This window comes from Montipora capricornis, chromosome 10, assembly GCF_036669925.1.
Source record: "Montipora capricornis isolate CH-2021 chromosome 10, ASM3666992v2, whole genome shotgun sequence".
NCBI classification, from domain to species: Eukaryota; Metazoa; Cnidaria; class Anthozoa; order Scleractinia; family Acroporidae; genus Montipora; species Montipora capricornis.
The window spans coordinates 70,134,155-70,146,009 of record NC_090892.1 but is presented as its reverse complement, the minus strand read 5'-3'; the positions used below and the strand labels follow the sequence as shown (position 1 = coordinate 70,146,009).

The following is an 11,855-nucleotide window of genomic DNA, read 5'->3' as shown; positions in this document are numbered from 1 at the left end:
TTTTACTGGATCCTTAAACAAAATATACCCTTATGGAGCTCAATAATGGAAAGTCAGTTGGATAAACTACGCAGGCGGTGTAAACCAACACCTGGAATCTCAAAAGCGACGAGTAATGGACTTTGATAACAATCTGTCGCCCGTCGAGCAGAAATCAAAGTGAGCTGCATTTCTAAAATAATATTTACCAAGTGTGCTGTTATGTAGAACACTGAAACCAAATGGAAAATTCTCTGGTAACTTATGGGTTCAACAAAGACAGAGAACGAATCGAACACCTTAAGTGGATCTGTGATCAACTCTGCACAGTCTTCAGGTAAAAAAAATTGGAAATGTGACAGCCAAGAATTATTTGAAAGAAAGCTTGTCGTCTATTTTGTGCTTCATTATTCAAGGAAAAGGTTCTTCATGGAAACGGTTTGATCCTGAAATTTTAGTTTGTTGTAATATTGCGCATATTTGACACGATTGAGTTTTTTCTCTTCACGCACGCAATAATAGCAAATATGTTGTTTGTTTCAAAAATTGTTCCCTGGAAAAGGTGGCCTTTATGAATTCATCATGTTTTATGATATGTGTGCTGGATAGTTTTTATGGCAATAGTAAAGCAATTTCTTGTTATTCAAGCAAAAGGTTCTTCAGGAAAAGGTTTGAACCTGAAGTACATGGTAATTTGACAGATTGAGTTTCTTGTCTTCTCGCACGCAATGAAATAGGAAGAGGTTTTCGCCTCTAAGAGCAAATATGTTGTTTGTTTCAAATAATTGTTCGCTGGAAAAGGTGGCGTTTATGTATTCATCATGTTTTATGATATGTGTGCTGGATAGTTTTTATGGCAATAGTAGAGCATTTTCTTGTTATTCAAGGAAAATGTTCTTCAGGAAAGGGTTTGAACCTGAAGTACATGGTAATTTGACACGATTGAGTTTCTTGTCTTCACGCACGCAATGAAATAGGAAGAGCAAATATGTTGTTTGTTTCAAAAAATTGTTCGCTGGAAATCATCATGTTTTATAATATGCGAGCTTAACTGGATAGTTTTTATGGCAAGTAAAGCATTTTCGTGTCAAAATGAGGTTAGCGTTTTTCTGTTGTGCTAACTTAATTAAATATAAATGTACATTCTGTCTCGTGAGTTTGTTATTCTCGTTAACCAGCAATGGAAAGTCATTGCAACGCGAATGCCGTTTTAGTGCATCTTATGTTGTTTGTTTCAATTAAATGTTTCGCTGGAAAAGGATTCTGTGATATTCTCTGCCTTTGTGAATTATAATATGTTGTGTACTGAATTTTCGAGCTTAAGGTTGAAACGTGATACGCGAGGATATTTTTAGTACAACTCTGTAAGCAAGAAAGGTTTCATCAAAATAAACAGGTCTGTTGGAAGCGTGCTTGAGTTTCAACAAAATGAGCCCCAAAATCAGCAAAAAATTGTGACGACGGTGAATAATAAAGTAGCTGCTATTTCCAAAATGATGGAATTACCTAGGCGATGAATAACCTCGTCTTGGAGAGTAAATTTTTGACTTTGCAGAAACAATGGTGGGCGATTGTGATCTTTGTTTTGAATTCGCTCGTTTATTGTCAAACTTTATGACACTTAAAAATATTGAAGATCCGTTACCAGGATTCATGCTAAGAAAGAAGTAAAATCGTTCTCTGGTAAAAAGTTTTGAAAATAACTATGAGCTTTCGACAGACTGAACTGCTGCCTTCAACGGATAAAAATTTCTTTCGCTTTTAGGCTTCACACATTTTTATCCGTTGAAGGCAGCAGTTCACTCTGTCGAAAGCTCATAGTTTTTTCAAAACTTTTTACCAGAGAACGATTTTACTTCTTTTTTATAACACTTGACAGAAAAAGAAACTTACGAAAACCCGGTATCTTGCCATCATTTGACACAGATGCTTCACTGTTTGGCAAGTAAACATGCCGCGGTAACTTACTAGTAATCACGGCGCCCGCTGAATTCCGGCGATGTCACTTTCGATTTTGCGATTTATTTGTGCAGCCAAAACGTACGATAACAAAATTGAACGTAGCAAAAATCTCCCAAAATGTTTGTCGCTGATCGTAACTGTTTATATTCTATATTCACGGTTCAAAATTAATGTTGTTTTCATGTCGTAAACATGTTATTCTCGAGCGACCGTCCTGGAAACTTCCTTCTGCTCTTTCTAAAAACTGTGTATCAATATTTGTTTTTGCATAAAGCAAGCTAACAAAATCTGTACCTTGCTAAGTTCGCATTTGTTAGCGTTAATAGTATTTTCGGTCCAATGCTTCTGTTTTACGAAGGGGTATATGTTTTTGGTCACCCATCCAGACACTAATCCCACCGGAGAGGGCTTAACTTTAGTAAACTTTAGTATTACAAAGCTGTCAGATGCTCAGAGGGCACGGTTAAACTTGTGGTGAAAAGAAGTTTATCAACATGTCAGCCCAGAAGCCAATGTTTCTCACTTCCCATTTATTTTCTTCAATCTTTCTGGGTTCAGTACTTTGCTAGTCACCACATGTCTTCTCAGGCTATTTACCCAAAGCTTCTACCATGGCACTACAATGATAGAAAATACCAAAACAATATCGTGCACTGTTAGAGCTACATATTACGCAAGGACAGATTTTTTTCGTCGTATGAACGTGAGAGATCCTGTGAGCCAAAGGGCCTCTGCTGGTATGACTTCTGGGTGACCCCTTAAATGGTCTTAATGACCCCCCTACTTGAAAAAATTGCCTGGAACGGTGCACGTACCACAGGCAACCCAGTGTACCCTCACGGAGGGTCTAGTTCAATCTAGAAATACTACAGCATGAACGTTTTCACGATCAAGATCAAAAGCTCAGCTATCGGTCGCCTCTAGTAGAGTAGTGACCGTAGAATGGATAGAGCGAAGTCCGGATTGACTTGAAATAATGCTATGTTCTGATGCCATTATCAAAGCATAGCATTACGACACGCAAAAAATGAACCTTAGTCCCGTGTCCTCGACATCTCCCGACCAAAGTAGAGTGGGAGATGAAATGAAAAGCCTTGGGAACGAGATTCATTGTTTTTTAATATTTATCTGCAGGTTCCTTGGTTATCTTCGAGTTCCCATTTGCTACTCTCACGATATCATGGCAGTACGTTCATTGATGCGTTAAGGAATAAGAAGTAAGTATTGTGCGGTTGTCAGATAAAAAAGGAAACGAGAACTGACTCTGATCTGGTTGATCTGGTAACGAAGAGGGTGGTAAAGGGTATTTTCGTGAACCGCGAATCGCCTTTTTATATTTTCCGTGAAATGTGAAATAGCCTTTTTTTTTCCCCTCCTGAAACGTGATTTTGTGAATTACCGTGAGCCTTGATTTTTGAGAATAATTATCTTTGAAATGACAATCGTGCGTTTAATTCAACGTGAACTGTGATTTTGTTTCATGTTTTTTCCTTCTTTTTATTCTGAGGGAGCAGGAGCCCGAGAAATTATAACAATAGGCTGTAAATATAACTCGACAGAGCAAGGGACAACAACTACATCTGGATTGCATGATTCACTGAAACGTGAGCCTTCGCTTGCTAGCCTTGACAGCTTTGCCGGTCAATTAACTCGGCGAAAATTAATTGGGAAATCGTCTCAGAAGGTAGCGAGACTCTTCCCAATGTAGCCGTTCTGGTGAGTTTCTTTATGGCAGACGGTTGTAGCTGTTAACAAACGTAAGGAAATTTGTTTGTTTAAAGAAGTTCTTTTTTTCTTTTTTTCGTGAAACCTGAAATAGCCATTTTATTGTCGGTGAAATGTGAAACGGCCATTTTATTTTCCGTGAAACGTGATGAAGACCCCCTTTTACCACCCTAGCTCAAGGAATGATAAATATGATTCAGTTGAATTTAAGGCTCCAAAATAATCATTAAAAAACGGTGAAGAAGACCTTAACTAAGGTGATTCTTCCTTTGAAATAAAGTTACCGTATTTATACAGTCGAAGCTCTCGTAAGCGACCACCCAGGGAATTCGAAAAAGTGGTCGCAACTAAAGCTGGTCGCTTATGAGAATGGGCTCTCGAAAGCGACAAAAATTATAAACGATAGCGAATGTTCGCGTATGAGAGCTTTCAGCAAAAGTCTCTGGGATTTGGAAATTCTTATTGATGGTACACTGAAGATAACTGTCGGGAACTACTTTACCCTCATTCACATCTGCCAAAATATCCTTACAAAACATTCCCAGCCATAACACTCAAAACATTAATGCAAAGCCCGCCTTGAAGAGCGAGGCTTCCCGAAGCATCTTATCAAGAGAACAGTACGGCTGAGGTCATTTTTTCTGAACTGAGACAGTCGGCTTTTAAACAAAAAGCTAAAACTAGAGAGAAAATTCTACCATTTGTGACAATAACAAATTTGCAGTGTCAAACCTTCAAGCAACACTGATGCGCAACTGGAGTTTTATTGAAAACCAGCCATTGCGCGCTGGCAAACATATCCAGGAAACCTCGGATTTCTTTAATATCATACATGTACAGGAGGAGTAAATCACTCAAGCACGTGCTCGTTAAAGTAAACTGTGAATTGAAGGTTGCACAATTATCTGTAACCACAAAAGGGAGACCGTGCAGGTCTGTCACATTCTTTTAAATTCTCCGGCAGCGCAGTGGGTTGTGTCTTTGTTAGAGGGTTGACTTGCACAGTGATCGCTTACAAGAGCTTAAAAACAATGCGAAAGTCCAGTTGGATAATCACGAAGGTGCCCTCGGTCGCTTACGAGAGATTTTTAAGTGACATTTAAAACGAGGTTTACATTGGTGGTCATAACTAGAGCTGGGAGCTGGTAAATTGGTCGCTTAAGGTTTGTGGTCGCAGTGAGAATTTCAACTCATGTGATAATCTTCCAAAAGAAAGAGTAAAAGATATCTGTTGTAGTTACGATATTCAGCTCTGCATTCAAAAACGGAATTAAGGAAATAGGAGTTCGTAGGACTAAGTAGTGTATCTTAAATTTCTTGGTCGATGATGTGAAATGGGTGATATGTGGGTCCTTTCTCAGGGAAATTAATATCATGGTAATGCAACAGATAAAACTGTGATGGATCTTCTCGACAAGAACTCTTTGTATGTACGCGAATAAAGAATCATCAGAAAGTACTCAATGCACTTTTTCTTTTTTTTTTATCCGATAAAACAGTCCCGGCTTCATTACTAAATGGTATCTTTTGGGTTCTTTGTGTATCGGAAAAGATGAGGAACAGTATAAAAATTATTACTACGAGCCGGGGTTATAGAGTTTTTTAAGATGAAATGAAGGATTGCGGAAGCAGCGAAAATTATACGCGTTAGTTTCCCTTTGCGCCGCGGGCTATATAAAGAAAATAGGAGGAGATCTCCGCAGAAGGATTTAGAGTGGAGCAGACAAGTCGTTAGGCTACCTGTATTCTTTCCTCGCTCCCCCATGAGAGGGCTCAATTTCATGTCGGTAGAAAAAGCTGGGAAGTGTGGTACAGGCCATATAACGATCATCGTTTCATCCCAACAAAAACGAGTGGAACAGAAATAACTGTGATGAAGGCTATTTGCTTATTAAATAACAATGAGATTATTAAGGGAAATAATAAATTTTGAAATAGACCTCACGCAACGAGGATTACGATTGGGTGTAAGCAGTTTAAATATCGTCGTTTTCAGAAGAGCAACGCGACTTTAAACTTTTATTAATTTCAAGGTTTAACCTCAGCCGAAGGGATCATCGTCGCTCTTAAATAAAAAGAAAACGTAATTAAGAGCGTGATCCCTCAAGTTGTAAAAATTAAGGAGAATGGCTCAAATTTATGCAAACTCGTCACTTTTTACCATTCAAATCGTATCGGCACGTTATATCAATAGAGTGATGTCTGACTTACTTTTACTTTAGAAGCGATGATTCGACTTCGCGGAAAACATAGTTTAGTCTAAACGTTGGAAGTAGTTGAGTTCTGTAAACAACAACATGGCCTCGAAAAAAAATTAAATACTATTATGTGGCTCGTGCTTGTTGCTGATACAACGAGCGCTCTGATTGGCTAAGTGCTGGCGCATTATTCTTCCAAATACTGACCGATTACGAATTATGCAAATTAAAAACGAAACAGAAGGTAGCTGTAAATACTGCTATTTGTTGGGCGGTTGACTCTTGAGACTGTGGTCGAAATTTACCCAAGTTGTATTGATTTTTCTCGAAAATAAACATATTTTCAACGGTATGCGGGTTAATGCAGATTCAAACGATTATCTCGGAACTTAAAAGCACTCGCATTATACCAGATGTGAAGGGTCATTTCCTCTTGAATCAACAAAAAATCCATATAGAAACAACGTATTGACCTGGAACATTCGGTCTTTTCAGGAACATCTCATATCTCGGCCTTGTTGTATTGACGGGTGTAGCGGTCATCTTGAACGCCTCTGAATTAAGACGTCCCGATCGAATTCTACCATAAAGTTTTCGTAGAAAAAAAATATTGGCTACGTACTATCCAATAGCTATCAATAAATGAGAAAATGAATTAAGAAAAATATTTAATGAATTGACGATATAAATTACAGTTGTCATGTTAAATCCAACGCATATGCCGCAAAATCGTGACCCGAAGGAAAAAGTAAAGAGTCAGATCGTAACCCTTACTGCCAGAGTAATGAGCAACAACGGCTTTAGAATTGCTCAAAGTCCGTTTTGGGTTTTTGGTGTAGTCACTCATTTGCTCGCTCGTTCGCCCAAGTAAATAGGCGACTTGTGTGCAAGTCTACAAGGGCTTAAAAATTATCAAGTAGGGTTCTGTTACATTAAACGTGAATTAAGGCTCAGCACAAACTCCAATATAAGGCCAAATAAACCAAGGGAGTAAAACAAATTAGTAAAGCGACTGACATAAAATTTTAAGTGTTAGATACCGAAAAAATTCCTCGTTTGTGACAAAATCAAAGCATGTGATTGACTTTAAAATAGCTTCCCCATAACTACGAAACTAGACGCACCATGAGCGTAAATTGGGCTGCCTGTGGTACACGTTACAAAAAAACAGAGGGCACTGAGCTGGGTGGTACTGAAGGCGTGGAAACTGGATTTTCCCAGGAGTAATGCTGGCTGGGCCAATCCGAAAATAACAAAGCAAAAAGCCTAGGAATCTCTTGTTTCTCGACTCTTTTCTTTGCTTTTTTTCGAGTAATTGTCTTGCCTTATTTCGGCTTTCAAAGTGAAGCTCTTGCTCGACGTGTGAAATCTTGTATCAGTAAGTTTTATGGCGGTGTTAATCTTAGGCTTATTTTTCAAAACACCTGCAGAATTGTCTTTTTTTCCTTACAAAGATCGTTTCATTCGGTCTCAAAGATCTAAAATAGTATACAAAGCCAGTTGTTGGGACTGTGATTCCTTCTACATCGGTAAGACAAAAAGACGATTGCATGATAGGAAGTCCGAGCATTTCAAAGCTCTTACACAAGTCGGTCACGCCTCTGCTGTTGCAGACCATACTATTTCTACCGGCCATAACATCAAATGGGACCACTTTGAAATCCTCGCTACTGGAAAGTCTGACTTGCAGTGTAAAATTAAAGAATCGCTATTAATCAGGGACTTAAAACCCTCTCTTAATGAAAACATTGGTACTGAGAAGCTTTTTTCTTTCTTAATTTCTTCCGGAAGTATCAACTACCGGAAGTTACGATTTTGTGTTGATACTTTGTAACTAGTCCCCAATGCCTTGTTCAAGTTTTAAAATTTTTGTGTAACAGTTTTAACCGTCACTTCTGATGATGTATGTTGCAGCATACGAAAAGTCAAGTATACAATGAAAATGTTTGTAACAGCTGTTTGTTTTCTTTTCCTGCTGAAATTGAAATAACCCTAGAGCAAAAATATTTATGATGTGGCCTAATTTTATCGCTGAGAGTAAGGAAAGGCACTGTATAGCATATGGATGTTTGTAAGCGACGAAGTAGTGTTATATTCGTAAGCCAACTCAGCCCACGGTGTCATAGAACAGAGTCTGATATTTCGGTACCCACAGTTTATTTCGGAACTTCCTGGAACTTGCTGTAGCAATAAAAACCTTGAACTCTTCGATTTAAAACAGGAAAAAGAAGTTTATGAACGTGAATTCCTTAAGCCGCCAAGAACACTCAGCCACAGTGTGGCTAAGTGTTCTTGTTCCTCTTACGTCTTCTTATGTGGTTCGAACTAGGTTGAACATACAATAAACAGAAAACTATCATTCTAAACTGTGATCTAAGGCTAAGCACGCGATAAGGGAAAATCGGATAAAGAACAAATAAAAGGCACTTTAACCAAACTATGAAATAAAAATATTATTCTACACAAAACTGGAAAATTATAAACTTGCATTAGTCTCCGAGATGTCAATGATTCCTTAAATTCGTAAATTCGAGTCGTGCTGTGAGGGCTAGATATAATTAAGTTACTTTTAAAGGAAAACAACGAATTATCTGAGTACAACATGCAAGAAATGTGAGACCTAAGGATCTAAAAAATTAGAAATCTATGTCTCGAAAAATGCACATACATTATTGAGCGTATGAAAAACTAAGAGCAGTGGTAACCGAAATAACAATCCCAAATGTACGAAACTATCGAGGGCAGGTTCCCTTCAACAACTGTAGTTTCTCTTCTTCTGAGAAAAAAAGGAAATTCTGGATAGGAACTCTTTTTTTTCGCATTTGACACGCTAAATATCTTACTCTTCTCTCTCAGTCCAATAGAATATCGACCCGAAAGTCTCGCTTGCGCACGCTCTGAAAAGGACACCGCTGAAACTGGGCTCAACTGTAACAACAGCTATTGAAAACCTAAACATCTTCGAGATGCAAAAGTAAATTCACGAACACGTGAACCAGAAGTTGGCAAGATATAAACGTGACAAACACAAAAGCAATGGAAATGGATCAACAATAAAAAGCTTTGGCTACCTGAATGATTTTGGATGGGAATGAATCATATACCGTTGAAAAATTCAAAGTTATCGCTTTTCATGCCAATAGACCGATTTCGATATACTAAAATTCAGTCCTAAACAAAAGGCATCATCTCTAGGCTCTGGGAAATACAAATCCTTATTTTCATTCCCCACAGCTTTGAGATAATACCTTTTGTTTCGGACTGAATTTTAATATATCGAAATCGGTCTATTGGTAATGAAAACATAGTGAGTATTTTATCTTTTCTCCCGCCCTTACCATTCCGGAAACGAAACACTATTTCTTTTTTAAATGGCTCCTTGTTGAACTAGCTTCTTGTTTGTAAATGATTGTTCATAAATTAAATTTAATCAAGAACGCAAACATTCATCTAAATGCTCAGTAGATAAGCTTAAATAAATGTTGTTGGCTTCCCAAAAAACTTCATTAGTTACACTAGAACGACTAAACAAGTATTTTCTGACGTGCAAAACTGTGGCTACCTATCAATTATTTGCAAAAAAGAACACTTGAAATACGAAGTGGCTAAGAATTCTTGTCATCTTAATGAAAACAACTCACATATCAAATACAAACCACATATAGAAATTAGTTAAGTTCGAATCATTCCGAACACCATCAGTCCATAAAGACAGAAAAATCTCACAACAGCAGTTCATACCTACGAGTTGGCATGGCAACCGCGATGTTTACCTTCCGCCTGATCTTCATTCTGCTACCCACGTCTGCTTCCGGCACAATGGCCATAGACCTCCGCTCACTCGCCCTTATGATGGTCCATTCCACGTAGTTCGCCGCCTGGACAAGTATTTTACTTTGGACATCAATGGCAAACTCAAGGAAGTCACAGTCGATCGTCTAAAACCTGCTAATCTAGCCCGAGATCATGATACCCTAATCAATGACTCACCAGGTGCTCCCAGTCTTCTGCCATCAAGTTTCAGCCCCCCCCCCCCCCCCTCTCCCCCATTCTCTATCACTCCACTCTCGGAGCCGTTCTTGTTCCCCTAAGCTGACTGCGCAAGATCGAGCTTTGGCTCAACCCCTGACCGCGACCAAGACAGGTCGCGTCATTCGCTGGTCAGCACACTTTGCTGATTATCTCGCAGACTGGTAGGGGGGTACTGTAGTGCCTCGAACATTTCTGTCCATGGCACTTGCATTCTTAGAGGGGGGCGTCTCTATTGCCCTCCTATTTTGAAAACACGTGCGTCCTTGTTATGACTAGTTAGTTGTGTTTCGGAGAGAATAAAACGTCTTGTGCTTAGCTCCGTTTGTCCTTCCTTTGGCGCCTGCAATGGTCTTCCTTAAGCACGCTTCACTGAACGCACTATGCTTTCAAACAGGCCACCGCACCATGGGGATCTCTCAAGGTTGAAAACACACTTATCACTCTCCTCTGTTAGGTAATGCTTTACCACTGGATTTTCCATCCACTCTGGTATCTTCTTACATGCAGCCTTAAAGGTTGTTCCATTCTCTGAGACAATCTTAGGAGGTAGTCCTCCATCAAGGCCTTTGACTCTAATTTGAACGGCATTGGTCGTTTCTGCCTTCTCCTCTTGGGAACCAAAGGTTTTTATTTATGGTAGTAGGTACAAGTAGTCTGCAGTAGGTACAAGTAGGGCTCGTAGGGGAATCTGACAGAAGGCCCGGAGCTGTTGATGGAATCTTCAAATGGACATTTCTTCGCTGGGGTGGAATGCTGACCGTTAGACTGTAATTTTTCTGTTGAATGGCTCTCTCTCAAGCTTCTAATTCTTCTTGCATAACTGACAACAGACGGTCTAGTTCCCAGTCTCCCCCCTAGACCTCTCTAATAACAATCAAACGCATGTCCTGTGTCCTGTGTCCTACCACAGATAATGCAGTAATTCCAAGTCCTTTAAGTCCACGTACGTAAACTTCCACAGAATCATAAAGCTTTCTGAGACGTCTAAGATCCTGATTTGACGAAACTGGGGCAAGGTTGAGCAAATGCTCCATGTGTTTGTTTATGATCAACTGTTTCCAAACCTGCCCTTTAAAATTGTTATCGCTTCTTCGTAATTCGCTCAGGTTATAGCAAGGCCAGCAGTCGCTTCAGATGCGCTCTTCTCAACAACGGACTTCGAATAATTGAATTTGTCAATAGTCGGTAGTCTTTGGTTATTATGATCTGTCGCTTCAAAGATTTCCCAAAATTCACACCATTTTGTAATATCACAGTCGAATTTCTTTAGTTCCTATTTGGGAAGTTTGATTTGAGGGCCTTGCGGAGTAACAGATGAAATTTTCAAAGGGATTGCCGTTTGCATGTTTTCATTCGATAGAGTCAATATCGTGTGACGGCTCCTCTGACGTCATGGTGCCAGATCCCACGTCAATAGAAACCACGGAAGAGAGAACTTTTTCCACCTTCACAAGGACCATTTTTACGCAGGTTTGAAATAGGTGGTCGGCGTCTTCTATTTCTCGTATGATATCTTCTTCTTTCTTTAATAGCTCGAGGATGTTTTCGTCCAAGCGCTGAATAATTTCCAATTCCAAGTGTAAAGTATTTCGTTCGCGGCTTCCATTTCTCTTTGAATAGTGTTTCGATGTCCAGTTCTGTAGGCTTTTTTCCTGACAATTCCTGAAGACATTGCTTGGTTGTTCTCTGTCTCGGTCTTCGTTGTGTTTGCAAAGTTCGGACTTGGTTTCGCTCGGAAAGGTTTTCTCATAAGATACAAGAGGATCGAAGATTCTTTCTCGGAGTTCCGGGTTTAATGAAAACGTATTTAGACTCTCAGTTCTCATCTAACATCCACCTCGAAGGACTACAAAGGACCTGTGAATAGAGTGGTATTCTCCACAGCTTGATGGACCATACTGTCATGCAAGGATCTCAAGATTTTATTTTTATGGGGATTGGGCAGAATAACTTGCAAGT

General features: G+C 39.3%; 1 protein-coding gene across 1 annotated transcript in view; it reads left to right on the top strand.

Annotated features, from left to right (window-relative positions):
• The first annotated feature begins 205 nt into the window (after nucleotides 1–205).
• The window catches only part of LOC138022254 (melanopsin-like), a 27,272-nt gene continuing 15,622 nt past the window's right edge, over nucleotides 206–11,855 (top strand). Inside the window, exons 1-2 of the mRNA XM_068869342.1 lie at nucleotides 206–316; nucleotides 3,076–3,158. The gene's annotated coding sequence lies outside the window, so the exon portion shown is untranslated. The remainder of the gene's footprint in view (nucleotides 317–3,075; nucleotides 3,159–11,855) is intronic.